General features: G+C 45.3%; 1 long non-coding RNA gene across 1 annotated transcript; it reads right to left on the bottom strand.

Moving 5' to 3' along the window:
* Window positions 1-2,245: 2,245 nt before the first annotated feature.
* Window positions 2,246-15,521, bottom strand: LOC123384733. The gene is made up of 3 exons (XR_006596218.1): window positions 15,074-15,521; window positions 12,652-12,820; window positions 2,246-6,533 (listed from the first exon to the last, which is right to left on the bottom strand). It is a non-coding gene; the product is annotated as an uncharacterized LOC123384733 (long non-coding RNA).
* Between the last annotated feature and the right edge of the window lie 3,911 nt (window positions 15,522-19,432).

Raw genomic sequence — 19,432 nt, 5'->3', positions numbered from 1 at the left:
CATACAGTTGAATTCATGTATTAGTTGGTGGAACTCTGTGGGGAGAGGGAGGGTAAGTCTAAGACCCCCCTCCCCCCCCCCCCCCCCCCCCCCCCCCCCCCCGGCCAAGTCACACCTCACATTTAGAAGGTCTGGGAAACTTCTAGCAAGACTGTTTTGCCCAGGCCTGGAGGAATATGGGCCCAGCCAGGGGCTGTCAGGATTGCTGATGCAAGCTGGGCAGTAGCTGTAGGATTTACACACGGAGCAGGACATCCATGGACCGCACAGCCTCTCCCCACACTGGGACTCCTAGTTCTGTGAGTCTGTGCTCGCTGGCCTGGGGGCATTCAGGTGGCATGCAACATTCAGGCTGCTTGCCGCTCTAGCTTCACCCCAGAAGTCTGGCCTCCCCGGGTGGGGTGACGCCCTAGGCTTTCCTTGTCTGAAGGTCATTGCTGACTGCACTGTGGAAAACTGCGACATGTGGCCAAGTGCGCATGTGTGTGCACGCGTGGGGCGGATCGTGGCGGCAGGCAGGCCTGACAAGCAAAAGCCACACGCCTTGGTCCTTTGTGCCTGGTGGTTTGCTGCAGGCTTTTGAGGACACGCGGGCACCAGTGCGGACCCAGTTTCAGAGAGAGCTCAGGGGAGGTCAGCCAGGGAAGGTAGGTAGGTCAGGGCACATCTGTACTCACAAACGGAGCTGAAATAGTTCTTGTCCCTGCAAAGGGATGACGCAGACAGGGAAGCAGAGCGGATATCGGAGCCACTTTTTAAGTATTTTCTCAAATTGTTTTCAGCTCTGGGAATGACAATTTCTAAAAGAAACAGTGCAGTGGCTCACGGCCATCTGATGGAGCCACTGAGGGGTTTTTGTTTAGTCTTAAAATGGGCTTGATCTGCAGCTCACCATGTGACAGAGCGGGAGCCAACCTCAGTGCAGACCAGCTGGGGAGAGGCCAGTCAGATTTTGTGGAAATTCTGAACAATAGACTGTCTTAAAAGATGTGGTGTTGTGTTATAGTTTATTCTCCGGGGATATGTAGAGGTTGGAGCTGTTTACAGAGCAGTTGAGCCTAACTCCCCACCTCCTTCTGCCCACCCACCCCCACCCCCACCTCCCTGCTACTGAACTGCCAGGCACCTGCTCTTTACCCTTCCCTCGCGCGCATGTCCCCAGCAGGCTGAACTTGGAGAGGAGTCCCTGGATTTCTGGGTCCTAGTGGAAGGTGGGGGTGGGGAGGAGAGGAGGAGAGAGGAGACTGTAGGGAGATAGAGGGGAGGGGAAGGAGAGGGGAGGAGCGAGTGAGGGAGCTGGAAGATGGGGAGAGGGATGAGGAGGAAATAGGTAAGGGCAAAGGGAAGATGGGGAGGGAGAGGGGAGGGAAGGATGGAAAAGAACAGAGTCGGCAACAACACGGGTTCCCCCGCCTGTCTCTGAAGGGCTGGGCTGGGCAGTCCCTGCCTCCTCTTCTGAGACCCCAGCTCCCGTTGGAGGGTTCCTCCTGCAGTTACAGTTCCCTTGGGTCCTGGAGAACCTGTCCCCCTCTCTCCTTTAAGCCCAGGGACGGTAGTGGTTTCCTGCCAGTTGCAGCCCCCGGCAATTTACCTGAGCCACTTTCCCATAAGTCTGCCCCGCAGTCTTGGAAATAGTCTCTTATTAAACCCTCTCTGGGGGGCTGTCTGGGTGGCTCAGTCGGTTAATCACCTCACTTCCGCTCAGGTCATGATTTCATAGTTTGTGAGTTTGAGCCCCACATCGAGCTTTCTGCTGTCAAGCACAGAGTCTGCTTTGTCTCCCCCTCTCTCCTACCCCGCTCTCTCATGCTCTCTGTCAAAAATAAACATGAAAAAAACAGAAACAAAACCAAAAACCCCTCTTGGGAATGACTACCTGCTTTTTGCTGGAACTCTGACCGCGTTTTCTAAGGACCTCCTGATACTCTAATCACCCGGATAAATTTCAGTTCTCATCTTCAGTGCCTGACTGTGGACCTGAGGGCATTTGTAGCTGTCTCCTCCCTGGGCTTTCCTTCTCCTCCTCATGGGGCCTGGGTAGGGGGGCGTGGGGGCAGCCACCTCCCTGTAGCTCCTCCTGGGTCGGTCATTGTCATGACCTTGCCTGGTCTGTCTCAAGCTGTCCAGTTCTAGACCCTTCTCCTATGATTTCCCTTAATGATCTTAGTCACACGTAAGGCTTGAACTTAGAGAACTAACCCTTACGGAGTACTTCTGAGCGCATATCAGGTGCCGTGTCCTGTTATTCATTTAAATATTGAAAGTTTATTCAATGTGGCAGGATTAGTCTGAGGCTGGGCATTTATTACCTCTTTGGCTCTTCATGCAAAGTTGGTACTGTTGTCTCTATTATATGGATGAGATTCTGAGCCTTGGAGAAGTTAAGTCATATGCCCAAGGCAGCAGTGGGATTGCAGTCCTTTTCTTGCCTCCAAAGCCCGAGCTCCTTCTCCGTACTGCAACGACAATGGAGTGTGCGTCTTCTTTTACACCACTGAACTTGAGCTGAACCTAGCAGAACCTCTGCATATTCTAAAAACGGCGTAGTCTGACTTCAGGGGTTTGAACTGAAGTGGAACAAATTTTTTTGCTAACTCATTCATCAGAGACATTTGCCTTACTCTGACTTTGAGCCTCTGTTTGCTCTGTAATTCACTGTGATTCTAAAATTACCCCTGGCTCCCTAAGTGCTCTATTTTAGAGTCTGGTATCCTGACAATAACGAGATTAATTTAAAGTCAGAGCACTAGGATTTATTCGAGAGATTTCTGCTCACGATAGAAATTAGAAGTAGGAGTAATTGTTTGCATTTTCTTTTGCCCTAGAAGCAGAAGAGGCAGATAAGCCTTTTTCCTGGGTGTCGGGCCAGGGCCCCCCCCATAGTGCAGCCTCAGAGGCTCAATCATCACTGTTACTCAATTATTGCAGCCAAGCTGAAGGGACAAAGGAGAGTTGCCTAGAGTATGGAACCTCCTTGTGGCCCAGACTTCAGTTTTGGAACTCAGCTGACCTCACTGGGTGATCTTGGGCAGGCCCACCCCTTCCCTGGGCTTCTGCTTCCTCAGCTGTAGCACGGGGATGATAGCGATGAGTCAACAGGATGTGTATAGTTGGCAATGCTTAGTGATTCAGGCCCTAAACCCTTGGCCAGCAAACATCACTTTGGAGGAGACTTGACCTACTACCGAGAGTGGGGGGCAGGGTTGGGATCATTCCACTGGCTTCCCCCCATCCCCTACCCCTTTGGAAAGCAGAGAGCTGGATGCACCTTTAACAACTTGCATAAAGAGCACTGGACCTTAGGGACCAAAACCCTAAACCCTTGTCCCCAAGGACTGAAATTCAGAACACTCTCCCAGAAAGTTACCAACAGGGTAGAAAAGAGTGTGGCCCAGGTAGGTGGCTGGTGGGCCTTGCCTGAAGCCTTGAGTTAGTGAAGAGCATAGGGTCCACGTGTCCCTTGGTCTCTGAGGGGGCTGTCCTGCATTCTAAGTGTCTTCACCCAGCCCTCCTGAGGGCAGAGTTGGACCTTAGAGGAAGGAGCTCAGAGGAATAGCCTGAGAGAGGGCCCTGTCTAGCTTGGGGTGAAGTACCTTTGACTGAGTTTCAGCAGGAGGACATGGGAGCAGGCAGGACTGGCGGAAAGCCCCTCCCCCCACTAGTGAGCACCCAGAGATTCCTGGAGGAGGTGTTGGGGGGGCTCTGGTAGGGGTGGTGCTTTGGTGGAGGGAGGGATAGGGATTGGACTTTCCTGCTGGATAAGGTAATTGGGTCGCCAGCAAGTATGAAGGTCTAAGTACAGAGCCTGACACATAGTAGGTTAAGAAATGTTAGGTGGCTATGAGTAGGTGCTCTGTTATTACTAGGAGATCTTGATGAGCAAAGGAATGGACTGCTTCAGTGGAGGGAATGAGGGGCATCCTATTGCACTTATTGGATTCTCTCAGCTTTGCAGGGTGTCGGGCCTCCAGTGGCCGTCAGCCGGGGCAGGGATGGAAACAGTCTGTCAAGTTCACTCTACACTTTTGCCTCTAGTGACTGTCACCTTGGTTCATTGCCCAGAAGCTTGGTCTTGCTCAACTCCTCCAAGTGTGATATTCGTAGTCTTAGAATCTTGGAAGGCACCTAGAAGCCATCTACCAGTGGTTCTCAAACATTTTAGAGCAGTAGAGCCTCTTTTCTTCTTGAATAAAATTTTATAGGACACTGACATATAAAGCAAATAAAGTAGAATTTTGCTAATAAGATATCCATTGAAGTTGAAATGTCTTCTGTCGACCTGTTTTAGCATCAATCACTGAGAACAGCTAAGGTGTTTTGAAAAATCCAGAGCCTCATAACTGGGGCTCCGGAAGCTGGTTTCAGTCTTCTCTCGGGTTTAGTTGGCATCCGTAAAATTCAGGTCAAAACGCAAATCAAACCTCAGAAAGGCTCCGTGATATTCAGATGCCTCTGATCTAGCTCACTGGTGTTAGTCATGGCCCCGGCAGGAAACAGTTTGCACTCTCAAATTCGGCTGCTTGCAGGGGGGTTAAACTTAATGAAGGCATTTAAAAAAGCATAGGCAGTGCTAACAAGCCTGTGCTTGCTAGGATGGTGGGATCCCCCAGGGTTAGTGACCGTGGCATGGTTACCCCAGCAGACCGGCGGGCCAGCTGAGGAAGAAGTTACCAGCAGCTGGGAGAAGAAGACTGGACAGAGGGCTGCCCCAAGAGAGAAGGGTCCTTTGGGAGACCCTGCAGGAAAGAGAAGGGGGTAGATACCCAATCTCACTCTCCTTCCTTCTAATCACCTCCTGTGACTGTAGGGCCCCAAACAGAAGGTAGAGGGCAAAAGAGACTCATGGAATTCCTACAAGCCAGCCTCCCAGGACAGAAGGCGGGATGGAGAAAGATGGAGAGGGAGGTTAGAGGAGACAGCGGACACCATCCGGGACAGCCCTGCTTCCGTTTTTAAAGATTGTAAGAACGAAGGCTCAGGGTGTTTACATGACCTGCCAAGGTCACGGAATTAGGGGCAAAAATAGGAAATCAAGTCGTCCGATTCCAGTTTAACACTCTTTCCAACCATACTATTTCATCCCAGTAGCCCAAGGACGATTCTAGGTTTAGAAATGCTAATGTCATCCACTGGATTTCTGGAACTGGAGTTAAGGGGCCAGGCTTAGCCTAGTCTAGTAATTTCCTTTCCTGGGGTCAACTGTGATCCACTGTTGCTGTGTAGTTCTGTGCACGTCTGAAGACAAACTGTAAGTATCTAAGGAGATAGCATGGCACGGAGCTCTTTGGAACTTCTGCCCCACGCTCTCAGGTCAGTCACTTTCTCAGAAAGGGCAGGAAGAACGTCAGCCCAATGACATAAGGGAACACACGGAACGTGGGTACTAATGCCGGCCCAGAAATATCCAAGGGGACTCGTGTCTATGGAAGCTGAACAGCTGCACCGAGCTCTTGGATCCCTGGTGACATCTGTGCTATATTCAGCATGCCTCCCAAAGGTTCTACCCTTGGCCTGCTTCTCATAGAACGTTTGGCTTTAGAAGAATCTCTTCTAAAAAAACGTTCTCAGCAACATGGCAGACAGCAACTATTGCCTAGTACCCTTCCCTATGGTGCGGGGCAATCAGTGGCGTGGATCCCTTGACCTTGAACTCCAAGTCATTCGAGGTTTGAAGTAGGTTATGTGTGGTTGGGGTCTTATAATTCCTTTGACTTAGCTGGACACTGGACAAACAAGCTTTGTGGTGAACGCTGTTTACTTATTGATGGTTTAGGGCATAGCAGTCAACTCACAAAGAAACCACAGGAGCCAGAATCTTTGTGAACCCTAAGCGTCTTGGGTATTCCCTCACCATGGGTAGCCACTATGTGGCGGTTACTCCCAGCCAACTCCACCCAACGTTTCCTGGATGCATTCCCATCTCGAGTGCCAAATGCACTCCTTCTCCTTGGTTGATGCTCCTCCCCATGTTGTGAGTTGCCTACAGTTTACTGATAAGCAATTTACTCAGGCATGGTTGATCGAGGCATAGATATAAACTGCATTTTTCTTTCATGGAATGTTCAGGCACTTGGGGAACTTTGGTATTCCAGGCAACTGAGGGGGACATTCTGACCTTCTTTCTTTTCATCTCTTCTGGGAAAGTAGCTTAGCTTCCTTTCTATAGTTTTTCAGATTATACAGCACCAATTTATGACTTCTTGCCTGTGCAGTTAACTCCATTTATCTGCAGCTGTACATGGTTTTAATAAAATGGTGCCATCCAGGGGCCTTGCTTTAACTTAGGAGCCTATGTAACTTCCCTCATTGTCTAGGGTTATAATGCAGTAAGCCATTTAAATTTAAATGGACTTGACCACCAGACTATTCTCTGTAGAGAACAATTTGGCACTGTGTAAGTAGGTCTCTGTGGGATATAATCCGAGAGAGTTCTGAAAGATCTCCTTACACAAGGCATTCCCATAAACTATTCCACAGGGTGAAGCTCCAAGGACAGCATCGGTCTGGTGCCGCGATCCTATCCACCGTGTAGCCTGTAATAAAGTCAAACAGAGCGATGGCAAAACAAAAGGGCAGGCACTCTGTCACGGTCACAGCTGGAATATCAGCACAATCAGGGTCTCCTGCGTATTGCCGTGGCTGAGAGATGCTATTTGACCTTGCACATATGCCAGGGAAGGAAAAGGGTGACTAAATTTGGGTCCCTGCTGTAAAGTACACGTGCATTCCCTCACTTGATTTAAAAACAAGCCGCTAACACAATTAACACGGGGTTCTTCTTGTCGATTCATTAGTTGCTCTTCATTGCTATCTAGGACACTTAAAATCTTCTGTGATTCTGATGGATGAATGTAAACGAGCCACTCTATACTATAATTACATCTATATTTTAAATCTTTTATTTATTTTCTCCTGCTAATACTCCTGAGTCAGGCATACACTTTCCTTCTCATCTTTTCCAAATGAGCAAATGTTACATGGCACATTGTTACCAGAGGTCTGGCCTGTCTATTCAGCCAAGTTGTAATTTTATCAGTAGGATTAAGATTTAGGAGATGTTTAATTGGCATATATCAATATAGTTCAGTACTATTTTTTCTTAAAAGGGAAGATTTCCTGGCTAGTAAGTGGCTTCTCTAGCCCAGCTGACTTAGAAAAACTTAAAAAAAAAAAAAAAAAGACTAGGGGTGCCTGGTGCCTCAGTCGGTTAAGAGACCGACTCCCAATTTTGAGCTCATGATCTCACAGGTTCATGGGATTGAACCCCAAGTCCAGCTCTGGGTTCACAGCTTGGAGCCTGCTTGGGATTCTCTCTCTCCCCCTCTCTCTGTCCCTCCTCTGCTCATGCTCTCCCTCAAAATAAATAAACTTAAAAAAAATTTTTTTTAGCATTTATTTATTTTTGAGAGACAGAGCAGGAGTGGGGCAGGGTCAGAGAGAGAAGACACAGAATCTGAAGCAGGCTCCAGGCTCTGAGCTGTCAGCACAGAGCCCTACGCGAGGCTGGAACTCAGGAACCGTGAGATCATGACCTGAGCTGAAGTTGGACCCTGCACGGACTGAACCAGCCAGATGCCCCAATGAATACACTTTTAAAAAATAAGCCTATTTTATTTTATTTTTTTGAGAGAGAGAGAGCTAGAGGGAGAGCATGTGTATGGGGGGGGGGCAGAAAGAGAGAGGGAGAGAGAGAACCTTAAGTAGGCTCTGTGCCTTACTCAGAGCCCAACTCTGATGGTTGATCTCACCATCCTGGGATCATGACCTGAGTAGAAATCAAGAGTCGGTCACCCAACCGACTGAACCACCCAGGCACCCCCCAAATAAGCCTATTTTAGATTCATTCTAGATTTACAGAAACATTATCAAGATGGCACATAGAGTTCCCGTATATTCCACCCTCAATTTCCCCTACTATTAACACCTTATGTTGGTAGGATACATTTGTTACAATTGGCAAGCTGATATTGACACATTATGAGCTAAAGTCCATATTTTTTCAGATGTTTAGTTTTTAACTAATGTTGCTTTTTTTTTTTTTTTTTTTTATTTTGTAGATCCCATCCAGCATACCACATTATATTTAGTTAGGTCTCCTTAGGCGTCTCTTAGCTGTGACAGGTTTTCCTCGTTTTTGATGACCTTGATGGTTCTGAGGAATACTGGTCAGATATTTGTCAAATTGAGATTCTGATCTTGTCCTCACAATTAGCCTGGGGTTATAGGTTTTGGGGACCTAACCGATGCAACAGAGGTCAAGTTGCATTCTCATCTCATTTGGGGGATGCAACAGAGGTCAAGTTGCATTCTCATCACATCAAGGATACATATTATTAACACGATTTAGGATTGTTGATGTTGACCTTGACCACCTGGCTGGGGTAGTGCTTATTGGGGGTCTCTTCCGTAAAATTGCTCTTTCCCCCCTCACCATGCTGAGTTCTGTGGGAGAAAATCGCTGTTCACAGCCCACACTTAAACTGGGAATATAACTCTTACTCCTTATCTCCAAATTTATTTGGAATTCTTCTGCATGGGAGATTTGTCCCTTGTCATTCATTCATTATTTATACCAGTATGGATTCCTAAATATTTATTTTATATTTTGGGTTATACTCAAGAAGTACTCGTTTATATTGTTGATCAAATTATTTCAGGTTTGGCTCCCACGTCCCTTTGACATACTCCCATCATTTTGTTTGTTTGTTTGTTTGTTTTTAACACACTTTCTTACTCTCTGGCACTACATGATGCTCTAGAATCATGTGTATAACCCTTGCCCTGGCTGCCTTAGTCCTAGAACCAGTCATTTCCCTAAGCAGTCCTGGTTCCTTCTATTGGGGAATAGTAGTAGGAACCAAGAGCTGGGCACTGGGTGTGCTCATTGCCACTGAGGTGTCATTGCTTCTAGGTCCTCTCAGTTGGCAGGCAGAGAAAATATATGTTTGTTTGCATACTAACCTGTGAATATGCACATTCCTATAAATATTGCTGTATGTGGCCACCTGTGTCCGTATTAAGCTAAACATGACTTCATACTGACCTCTCCATCTCTAAGCCATGACCACATCAATCAGTCTGGTCTCCTCTCCCAGCTCACCTTTCTGTGACCTATGCCGTAACTCCAGCAGCAAGAAACCTGGCTCCTGCCACCTGCCATTCACTCACTCACTTGTTCTATTCCTGTGCCCCATGCACAGTGGTTTCAGAGCTGTTAACCCATATCCCCCTGTAAAGAAAGTTTTTCAATGAAAGCACGGTATTTGTATACAGTTCCTTTTGCCTTAGACCTCATTTCCAAATTTATTTAGGTAAAAGATCTTTCCCTTTCACCCCCCTTCAGTGAGGTTATTTGATACAGTTATAAACACAGAGTCTTTTGTCATATTTCCTATTCCTTCCTGGAACATGCTGACCACCTAACTAATGTTTAAAACTTGTATATGCTGGGCACCTGGGTGGCTCAGTTGGTTAAGCATCTGACTTCAGCTCAGGTCACGATCTCATATAGTTTGTGAGTTCGAGCCCCCTGTTGAGCTCTGTGCTGACAGCTCAGAGCCTGCAGCCTGCCTCAGATTCTGTGTCTCCCTCTCTCTCCGCCCCTCCCCCTCCTCTCAAAAATAAATAAACATCAAAAAAGTTGAAAACAAAAACCTCGTGTCTGTTAAGGTTTAGTCTTTGTGTTGTACGGTTCTATGGATTTTTGGTGAATGCCAAATATTTTTAGTCAAGATTCACGTATCTACCATTGCAGTGTCATATAGGATAGTTGTACTGCCCCCAAGAAATTCCCTGTACTTTGCCTCTTTAATTCTCCTTACTCCCCTCAAACGCTCAGAAACCATAATTCTGTTTATGATCTTTATAGTTTTGCCTTTTCCAGGATTTCATATAAATGTGATTACATATCCTATTCAGACTGGCATTTTTCACTTAGAACTAAGCATTTAAGATGCATTCATGTCAATGTGGCTTGATAGCTCATTCCTTTTTAGTGCCGTGTAGTATAAATACATTGAAAAGACCAACTGTAGTCCATCTACATATTCACTTATTGAAGGATGGCTTGGCTGCCTCCAGTTTTCAGCAATTATAAACAAGGCTGCTTATAAACATTCCAGTTCAGGTTTTTGTATGGACACAAACTTTCAAGTCAGTTGGGTAAATACATAGAAGCGTCACGGTGGATCCATGGTAAGACTATATTTGGCTTTTAAGAAATTGGCAAAGTGTATTCCAAAGTGGCTTTACCATTTTGCGTTCCCAGCAGCAATGAACGTGAGCTTCTGTTGCTCTACAAACCTCGCCAGAAGTTGCTGTTGCCAGTGTTCTGGATTTTAGCCATTCTGATAGATGTGTAATGCCTTATTATTATTATTTTATTATTTGTGTATGTAACGGAAGCTCTCTTAACTGGTCTCCACTTTACGCTCTTGACTTCCACTTATAAGACTCTCAAATTAACAGGCTTTCTCTCCTTTTCATTTAAAACATCTGGCTGCCCAGAGTCTGTTCCCTGGTGAGACACTCTCTTGCTCACCTGTGCACTTAAGGCCCCACCTGTGGAGATTACTTAGCTTGCTCACCTAGAATCAGTTTTGTTTCTGCACCTGTTTATGCCAGACATATTTGTTATTATAATTACATAATTTGCCGAAATATGTACATTGATAAAACGGGAGGGTGAAATGAAAGCATGGTCTTTCTTATGGTGAAAACTTAACGGACTGCTTTGGGAAAGGCTTAAAGGCAAGTGACTAAAAAATGCTGTTGAATTGGGTGTGGGTGAGGCAGCTAATAAGGAAAATGGGGGGAAGATTCCAAACATCTGCACTCAGATTTTCTACCCAGATTTCTTCTGGTGGTTTTGAAGTTACTCAGACTAGAAAACAGAGGATCATCAGAGATTTGGTTTAAAAACAAGAAAGAGGAGAGAAAAATCAAGTCACAGGCCCTAAACCCAAAGAAAAGGACTTTGACCTGAACCACAGGATTTGTAGCACCGGTTTTGCACTAAGTGATGAATGGCTTGTTTGTTGCAGAAAACGAGATGGCATCCAAGTTTTGTGTGTTACTCATGTGGAGGAACTATCTACGAATCAGATTCCTGCTCAGAAATGATCTTTTGATTTATTTCTTAAATGTTTATTTTTGAGAGAGACAGAGCACGCGTAGGGGAGGTGCAGAGAGAAACAGAGACACAGAATCCGATTCAAGCTCCAGGCTGTCAGCACAGAGCCGGGGCTCAAACTCACGAACTGCAGGATGGTGACCTGAGCTGAAGTCGGACACTCAACCAACTGAGCCCCCCAGGCGCCCCAGAAATTGTATTTTAAATTAAAAGTTAAGATCTGTACATATTTTAGAGAATTATTTCCACTTAAATTCTCCAAGCAACTACTAGTCTCCATTGTGTTGGAAAATAGGATTTTTATACTAAATGAATTTTTTAAATCTGTAAGAGGGGTTCTGGGGCGGGCATGGGAATATAATGTAAAATTTAAGATGTCAGCACTTAAAGACCAGAGCTACAGATGAAATCTGCCCAACTGAAAACTCTAATGTGTCTAGAGACCTAGAGGCATTTTTCTCATTACTTATAGGCATGACTCTATAATAGAAATTAATGTTGTCTTTGTCATCATAAGCTTGCCTTGCTCGAATAGTGAGTTGGCCTCCTGAGCCTGAATGCAGCCTGACAGAGAGGGTTTTCCGGCTTTGGGCTCCTTGAGTCTGATTTTTGGCTTTCCAGATACCAGGATCACATTGGTACATCAGCTAGTGGTCGTTTGACTAGAAGTCTGCCAGAATTGACAGTAATAATCTAACTTGAGTTCTGTCATGTTTGTTTGATTTTTTAAAATCTTTCTGTATGTTCAAAAATTTCTAAAAGGGGGATTTTGATTTTAGTAACCAGAAAATAAGTTTTTTAAACAATAAATAACCTCTACAGACTTGGAAGTGCTCTGCTGTTTGCAAAGTGCTTTTAGAACCGCCATCTCCGGTGACGGCCACAACTACTGTCCGCTCCGGGTACTTTCTCTCTCTGTCCGCCTTCTAATACTTTGGTCTCCAGCTTACGGTCTTTTTCTTAGTGACCCTCTTACTCGACTATAGACCCGAACAGTTAAAACCAGAAATACAGAAGACTGCTTACATCGTGCTCTGAGACCCATTGCATTTATTCTTTACTACGCTTTGAGTCACTGAAGGTGGTTTGCAACAACCCAGAACATACCAAACAGCCGACCAGAAAAGCCCGGATAGCCACGGAATGCCTAGAAGACCACACCCCCCACATCACCTTCTCTGACCTTGATCACGGGCTGCATGCACTGACTCCCACCCTTGATCATGTGCTCCCTGCCTCCTCTCCTGCACGAACCTGCCTGAACCTTTCTGTAAAACTCTGGGTGTCTATCTTGCGGAATCAGAGGTGGGTTATTAAGGCTTGGGCCTGCCACCTCCCTCGCTGCTGGCACCTGGAATACATTTCTCCCTTTCTCTTGTCCAAACCCTCCTCTCTTGAGTTTTTGGCTTCTCTTGTGAGGAGTTTACCAGAGTTTGTTTGGCCACAGTGTTGGCAGACAGAGTCAGGAACTGTGCTTTTGATCAGTCCGGCCCCCTGGGGTTCCCTCGGATGGAGCTCACCTGTTCTTTTCCTGAGTCAGCGGTGGTGATAGATGGTTGGGTAACATTTTTTTCCGTGTGTCCTGCTCCATGGTTCTCTGGCCTCCTCAAACCCAGACACCTTCACCTCTGCTCCAGTTCTATCAGTCTCTTCTGCCGTGGACTCTTAATCAGTTACGGGTCGCAAGCTCTTTTGGAATTTAGATGAGAGTTGTGAATGGTCTCTCAGGGAAATTTGCTCTTTTGGAGAGCACATAATATTTTGCATTCAGGGTCAAGGGGTTCTGGGAACCCGTGGAGCCCATCCATTCGCTCCTGCCCTAGCCTGGAATTTCTCTAACTCTGAGATCTCATTGGTTGATCGATCACTCTGAAGCCACGACTTATGGTTACAAGCCTCCCTTACTAGCTTACTTACACATTTACACATGGTCTTTGACTTCATCACGATTTCCAGGCTCTTGCTTCTGCCTTTGCTATCCGTGTATTGGAACACACCGGTCTTAATTTCCTTCCCCAAGTAGTTTAGACACCACTTAAAGGGTGTTCTGCACGTCCAATTCCGATGTGTGGGATGTTGGTGGTGTGGGTTTCCCCCGCACCAACAAGCGATTCTCTGATACCAGCCGGGTGTCCGACAATTCACCTCAATTCTGACGCTATCCAGACAGATCGTCAGATCCCACAGGTGAAGGGTTCAGCCCTACCAGACTGCCTTTCCTTCACATGCCAATTGCAAGCCTGGGTTATCACCTGTGGATCTGAGCAATGGCTTACAGAGTGGAGATTCCCATGAATGCCCTTTGGGTTCGATTAACTTGCTAGAGTGCCTCGCAGAACTCAGGAAACCCGTTTACTCACTGGATTACTAGTCTGTTTTACAAGATATTTAAAAGCTATGAATCAACAGCAGATCAAGAGATACGTAGGGTGAGGTCCTGAGGGAAGGAGCTTCTGCTCTGTGTCTTAGAAGCTCTGGTTCCCCAAATGGGAAGCTCTCAGACACCCCTCATTTTGGGTTTTAATAAAGGCTTTATTACATAGGCATGATGGATTAACTCATTGGGTATTGATGATGGATTCAACCTCCAACCTCTCTCCTCATCAGGAAATCAGAGGGTGGGACTGAAAGTTCCAATTCTCTATCCAGGGTTGGTTGTTTTTTAATTAATTAATTGATTAATTATTTTAAGTGAGTTCTGTGCCCAGCGTGGGGCTTGAACTCATGACCCCGAGATCAAGATTGCACACTCCACTAACTGAGCCAGCCAGGTGCCCCCGGGGTTGATTCTTCCACCAGCCCTCCTGCTTAAAAGCTTTCCAAAAGTCACCTCATTAACATAAACCCGGTTGTAGTGGAAAGGCACGTGTTACCAGTAACATGATACACATTTCACCTTTAAGGCTCTGGAGCTTCTCAGGAACTGAGGACAAGAGACCGAGATTGTAAGGAAAGATGTTCCCATTACTCTTCTTGCTCAAGATAGCCCAAGGATGTTGGGAGCTGTGAGCCAGGAACCACGACAAAGACCAAATATATATGAAAAATATACTTTGGTCATCTGAGTGATCAAATATGGATTTCTTGTAATCCAAAATAGCACACCACTGTCCCACATTTCACCTCCTTTTGCCCTCCTTCTTTTTATTCAACGATTAGGAAAAGTCTAATCCTTGACCTAAACCATTGTTCCCATTCTCTGTTATGCCCGCACTTCCTCGTCCTGCTAGGGAGAATCAGACAACTGAAAACATTTTGCCACCACAAAGGTATCATCTCCAATCTCATCCACATTCTTTTTTTTTTTTTCATTTTTTTTTTTCTTCAACGTTTTTTATTTATTTTTGGGACAGAGAGAGACAGAGCATGAACGGGGGAGGGGCAGAGAGAGAGGGAGACACAGAATCGGAAACAGGCTGCAGTCTCCGAGCCATCAGCCCAGAGCCTGATGCGGGTCTCGAACTCACGGACCGCGAGATCGTGACCTGGCTGAAGTCGGACGCTTAACCGACTGCGCCACCCAGGCGCTCCTCATCCACATTCTTAAAATAACCAGCCATGCGCCCATGAACCCCTAGTCTGGGTTTTCTCTTCTTTTCTACCACAACTATTTCATGGTTTTGTTTGTTTGTTTGAGAGAGAGTGTGTGAGTTGGGGAGGGGCAGAGAGAGAGGGACACACAGAATCCGAAGCAGACTCCAGGCTCCGAGCTGTCAGCACAGAGCCCAGAGTGGGGCTCAAACCCATGAACCGTGAGATCGTGACCTGAGCCGAAGTTAGACGCTTGACTGACCGAGCCACCCAGGGCTCCAAAAGTATTCTCCCTACCAAAAGTATTTCAAAATGTCTTCACTCTGAAGGCCTCACACGCCCTCCTGACCCTCAGGCACAGCCTTAGCTCTCTACAGACACCACGTGCTTCTCACTGCATCCACAGCTTACCTCCAGAAGCCTTCCATTTCTTTCCATTATCCAAGGCATTGAGGACGACGAAGATCTGAAAACAGTGATTTTCAAAGTCCGGGGAACCAACAGCATCAGCATCTCCTGGAACCTTGTAGCCTAATGCTCATGCCCCACCCCAGATGCATTAAATCAGAAACCCTGGGGGTTGGCCCCAGGGCTCTGGGTTTCAAGAAGCCCTCCAGGTGATGCAGGTGCACGCTAAATTACTGCGACAATGATTGTCTTAAGATGCCGCTTCTGCTGACTTCTTCGGCCTTCTGTCTTGTCAACCTTGGCAGCTCCATTTTGTTGTACCTTTGTGGTGTTAATCATTGCCTAATCTGACCAAGCTTTCTCTTCGTTCAGGGATTTGCAAAAGCTTCCACCTCAGCTTGGAAGAGCCTGCTGCTCTGTAGTCTCCATTACCCCTCGTCTCTCAACATTAGGAACTTTAGGGACTTCCCACATCTTAGAGCTAATCTAGATGTGTGTGTCTTTTCCTTATTGTTTTGCAATAAAGGAAAGCTAAGTTACAACCCAGTCTGCGTCTCAAGTGTCATTCTGTGGAATTCTTGCGTATTTCTTTGGCTCTTGTTACACGGATGGGTCGTCAGCTGGGTGGGACACGGGAGAGCTTCGAGTCAGCGGGAGGGAAGGCAAGGCAAGCTTTGTGTTCAGGTGACGTGGTAGCCCCTGTGTTTCCAGCTTAGGATTTCACAAAGTAGCTGTCACAAATGCATTGGGCCTTCCTGGGCTGGATGGCCGACTTGTGTCATTCAAATCAATTCTAGGAGGAAGAGGTCTGAAGGAAGAAATTAATTTGAGAAAAATGACTCACCTCTTTTGGGTAAAATTGCCCCTATTATGAAGCCAAGCAATCAGCTAGAGCTAAGAAAATTACTTCCATGTGAGTACTTCACTTTGGAATAATGTGTTTTCTTCTGTAGGGAATGCGTTTCACCTGGTTGCACTGGAAAACCAGGTTCATCCATTTTCAATGGTCATTCACCAGGAATTTTTAACTTGATTGATTTCCTTATGGTTTCTACCCAATAAGCTAGCCCATTTTTGTTGTTGTTGTTGTTGTTTGTCTCGAACATATTTTGGTTCCCTGTAAATAGGAGACATACCTATGTTAGAACCTGATGGAATTCTTTAGTATTTTCTGTGCAATTTTCAAGGCTGGTGGTGAAGTTGCCTGAGACCTGGATACAAAATGAACACACATGCATCATATAGCCACTACAACCCATCAATTTGAGTTGAACTCACGATTTTCCAGTTGTTCCAAGCTACAATCACATGATCTTTCCACTCTGGTATTATCCTATAAGGATATTTCAGAATTTTCACAATAATGTTATCTATAAACTATAGACATAGAAGAAGAACCCATGGGGTTTCGTATTTCGAAGCTTCCTGAATACTTAGTATGTAGCCTTTTCCAATTCTTCTTAAAAATGTTGCTTTTGTATCAAGATATGCTCCTGGATTTCTTTAAGCATAATCTCATAATTTCCTTTTGTTTAAGATTAAAGCTTACTTTAGTAAATCAAGTTCAAATACAAGTTTCTACTTGTACTGTTAACGTTGTAATTGCATGTTCAGATTTTCTCATCCTACTTTTTGTCTGCTTAATCTATCAGTTATTGAGAAGTTTCTTAAATTTTCCTCTCAGTGAGTCCTAAAAAATGTTTTTAGATGTTTGTTTTTTCTTGAGAGAGAGAGAGAGAGAGAGAGAGAGAGAGAGAGAGAGAGAGAGAGAGAGATTGAGCGGGGGAGGGGCAGAGCAAGAGAGGGACACAGAATCTGAAGCAGGCTCCAGGCTCTGAGCTGTCAGCACAGAGTCTGACTCAGGGCTCGAACTCACAGACCGTGAGATCATCACCTAAGCCCAAGTCAGATGCTTAACCAACTAAACCACCCAGTTGCCCCACTCAGTGATTCTTTTATGTTTGCTTTACGTATATTAAGGCAATGTTATTCAAGGACACACAGGTGCAGAATTTTGATAACATTGGAGTTACTGTTAGGTGTTAACCAGTTTATCCTTACTAATTTAGTTGGATACAAAGGATATTTAACTTTATATTGATGTAGTTGTATTAGTTTTGTTTTGGTGTTACAACAAATCACTATAAATTTAGTGGCTTAAAACAACATAACTTAGGGGCGCCTGGGTGGCTCAGTCGGTTGAGCTACCGACTTCAGCTCAGGTCATGATCTCGCGGTCCGTGAGTTTGAGCCCCGCGTCGGGCTCTGTGCTGACAGCTCGGAGCCTGGAGCCTGTTTCAGATTCTGTGTCTCCCTCTCTCTGACCCTCCCCCATTCATGCTCTCTCTCTGTCTCAAAAATAAATAAACGTTAAAAAAAAATTAAAAAAAACCCAAAAAACATAACTTATTATCTGACAAATCTGACCTGGGTAACTAGAGGCTACGATTGAAGTGTTGACAGGGCTGTATCCCTTTTTGGAGACCCCAGCAGTAAGTCTATTTTCTTGCCCTTTTGGGCTCCTGAAGGCCACTTATGTTCTTCAGCTCACGTCTCCCTTCTTCCACCTTTGAAACTAGCAATGTCACATTTCTTTGTGCAGGTATGTTCACAGTCACATGTTTCTCTGACAGCCCCTCTTCCACTTTTCAGGTCCCTTGTGATTACACTGCGCCCACTTGAATAATCCAGGATAATCTCCCTATTTAAGGGGTGGAAGATTAGCAACCTTAATTCCATTTGCAACCTAATTTGTGTTTGCCATGCAACATATTCACAGGTCCTGGCGATTAGGACATGGCTATTTTTGGGGGGCCATCATTCCTTCCCAAAACAGTTGTGACGGTTTCTTTTTAGTATGTGTATAGTAAATATCTTCAGTTGTAATCATCGTGAGTCCTCATGTTGTAGGTGTGTCTCTTGAAAAAAGCATATAACTGGATCGAGTCCCTCCTCCTCTGCTTAAATAACAGATTTATTGTCTCACAGCTGTGGACCCTGAAAGTCCAAGATCAAGGCAGGATTGTTCCTTCTAGTGGCTGTGAGAGAAACTTTTCCATGCTTCTCGCCAGCTTCTGGTGGCTTTCTGCCAAGCTTTGGTGTTCCTTGGTTTGCAAAGGCATCATCCTGGTCTCTGCCTTTACCTTCACATGGTCTTCTCCCTGCGTGCCTGTCACTGTGTCCAAATTTCCCCCTCTTACGAGGACATCAGTCATTTTGAGTTAGGGTGTGCTGTAATGACCTCATTTTAAACTAAAAAATTCCACCTGCAATGACTCTGTCCAAATAAGGTCACATTCTGAGGTGCTGAAGGTTAGGGACTCCAACATATGAAATTTGGGGAGACACAATTTACTCCTAACAGCTCACTTTCTTATTTTTGCATACTTGAAGTCAGTCCTTATGTTAGCTTTATTTATTTGCTTTCTCAGTATCGTGTTCTCCTTTACTTCTTGAAGCTTACTCTCTACTTCTGCCTTCAATTTTCTTCTTCCTCAACTACACCCAGTCTTGACTTGTTTGAAAGTGTCTTTATTATGTCCTCACTCTTGGACGGCCTTTTAGCTGGGTCTAGAATCCCAGGTTGACAGTTAGTTTCGTGTAGTAATTTGAAGATATCATTTCAGTGTCTTATAGTTTCTTTCGTTCCCATTGGGAAGTCTCCATCTCATTGGGTTCCCATTGGGAAGTAATCCATCTCAGTGTGGTTTCTTTGTAGATGATGTTTCTTTTTTTCTTGCCGGGGGCTTTAAAGATCCCTCTGTTGTTTGCTGCAGGTTTACTACACTGGGTCCACGTGTGGATTTTTTATTACTCTGCTTGGGATCCCCTGTCCTGAGTCTGTAGCATCATGCCTTCCGTCATTTCCTGAGAAATGTCAGCCTTTACATCCAAGAATATTGCTTTTTCCCATTTTCTCTATTCTATCTCAAGGTTTTTTCCCCCCTCCCTACACACGTAAATTTTATGAAAGTACCAAATACATGCAAAATGCATGTGTCATAAGTGTGCAGTTTGATGAGTATTCACTAGTTGAACACCTGTTTCACCAGCACCTTGATCAAGAAACAGAACAGTCCCAGGATTTCAAGTGCCCCCTCAGGCTCCTTTCAGTCACTGTGTACCTCTGTGATCAAGAATAAACCCTATCTTCACATCTATCTGTGTAGATTAGTTTTTCCCAGTTTTGACCTTTAGAAAAATGGAACTATATGATATATACACTTCTGTTTCTCTTTCACTCAATGATGTTTATGAAATTCATCTATATTGTTGTATGGAGTTGCCATTTTTTGTTTAAATATATCTATAGATATAGATATAGATATAGATATAGATATAGATATAGATATAGATACAGAT

Source organism: Felis catus, chromosome A1 (assembly GCF_018350175.1).
Source record: "Felis catus isolate Fca126 chromosome A1, F.catus_Fca126_mat1.0, whole genome shotgun sequence".
Classification (NCBI taxonomy): Eukaryota; Metazoa; Chordata; class Mammalia; order Carnivora; family Felidae; genus Felis; species Felis catus.
The sequence above is the reverse complement of the archived record's forward strand: the minus strand, read 5'-3'. Positions and strand labels throughout refer to the sequence as shown.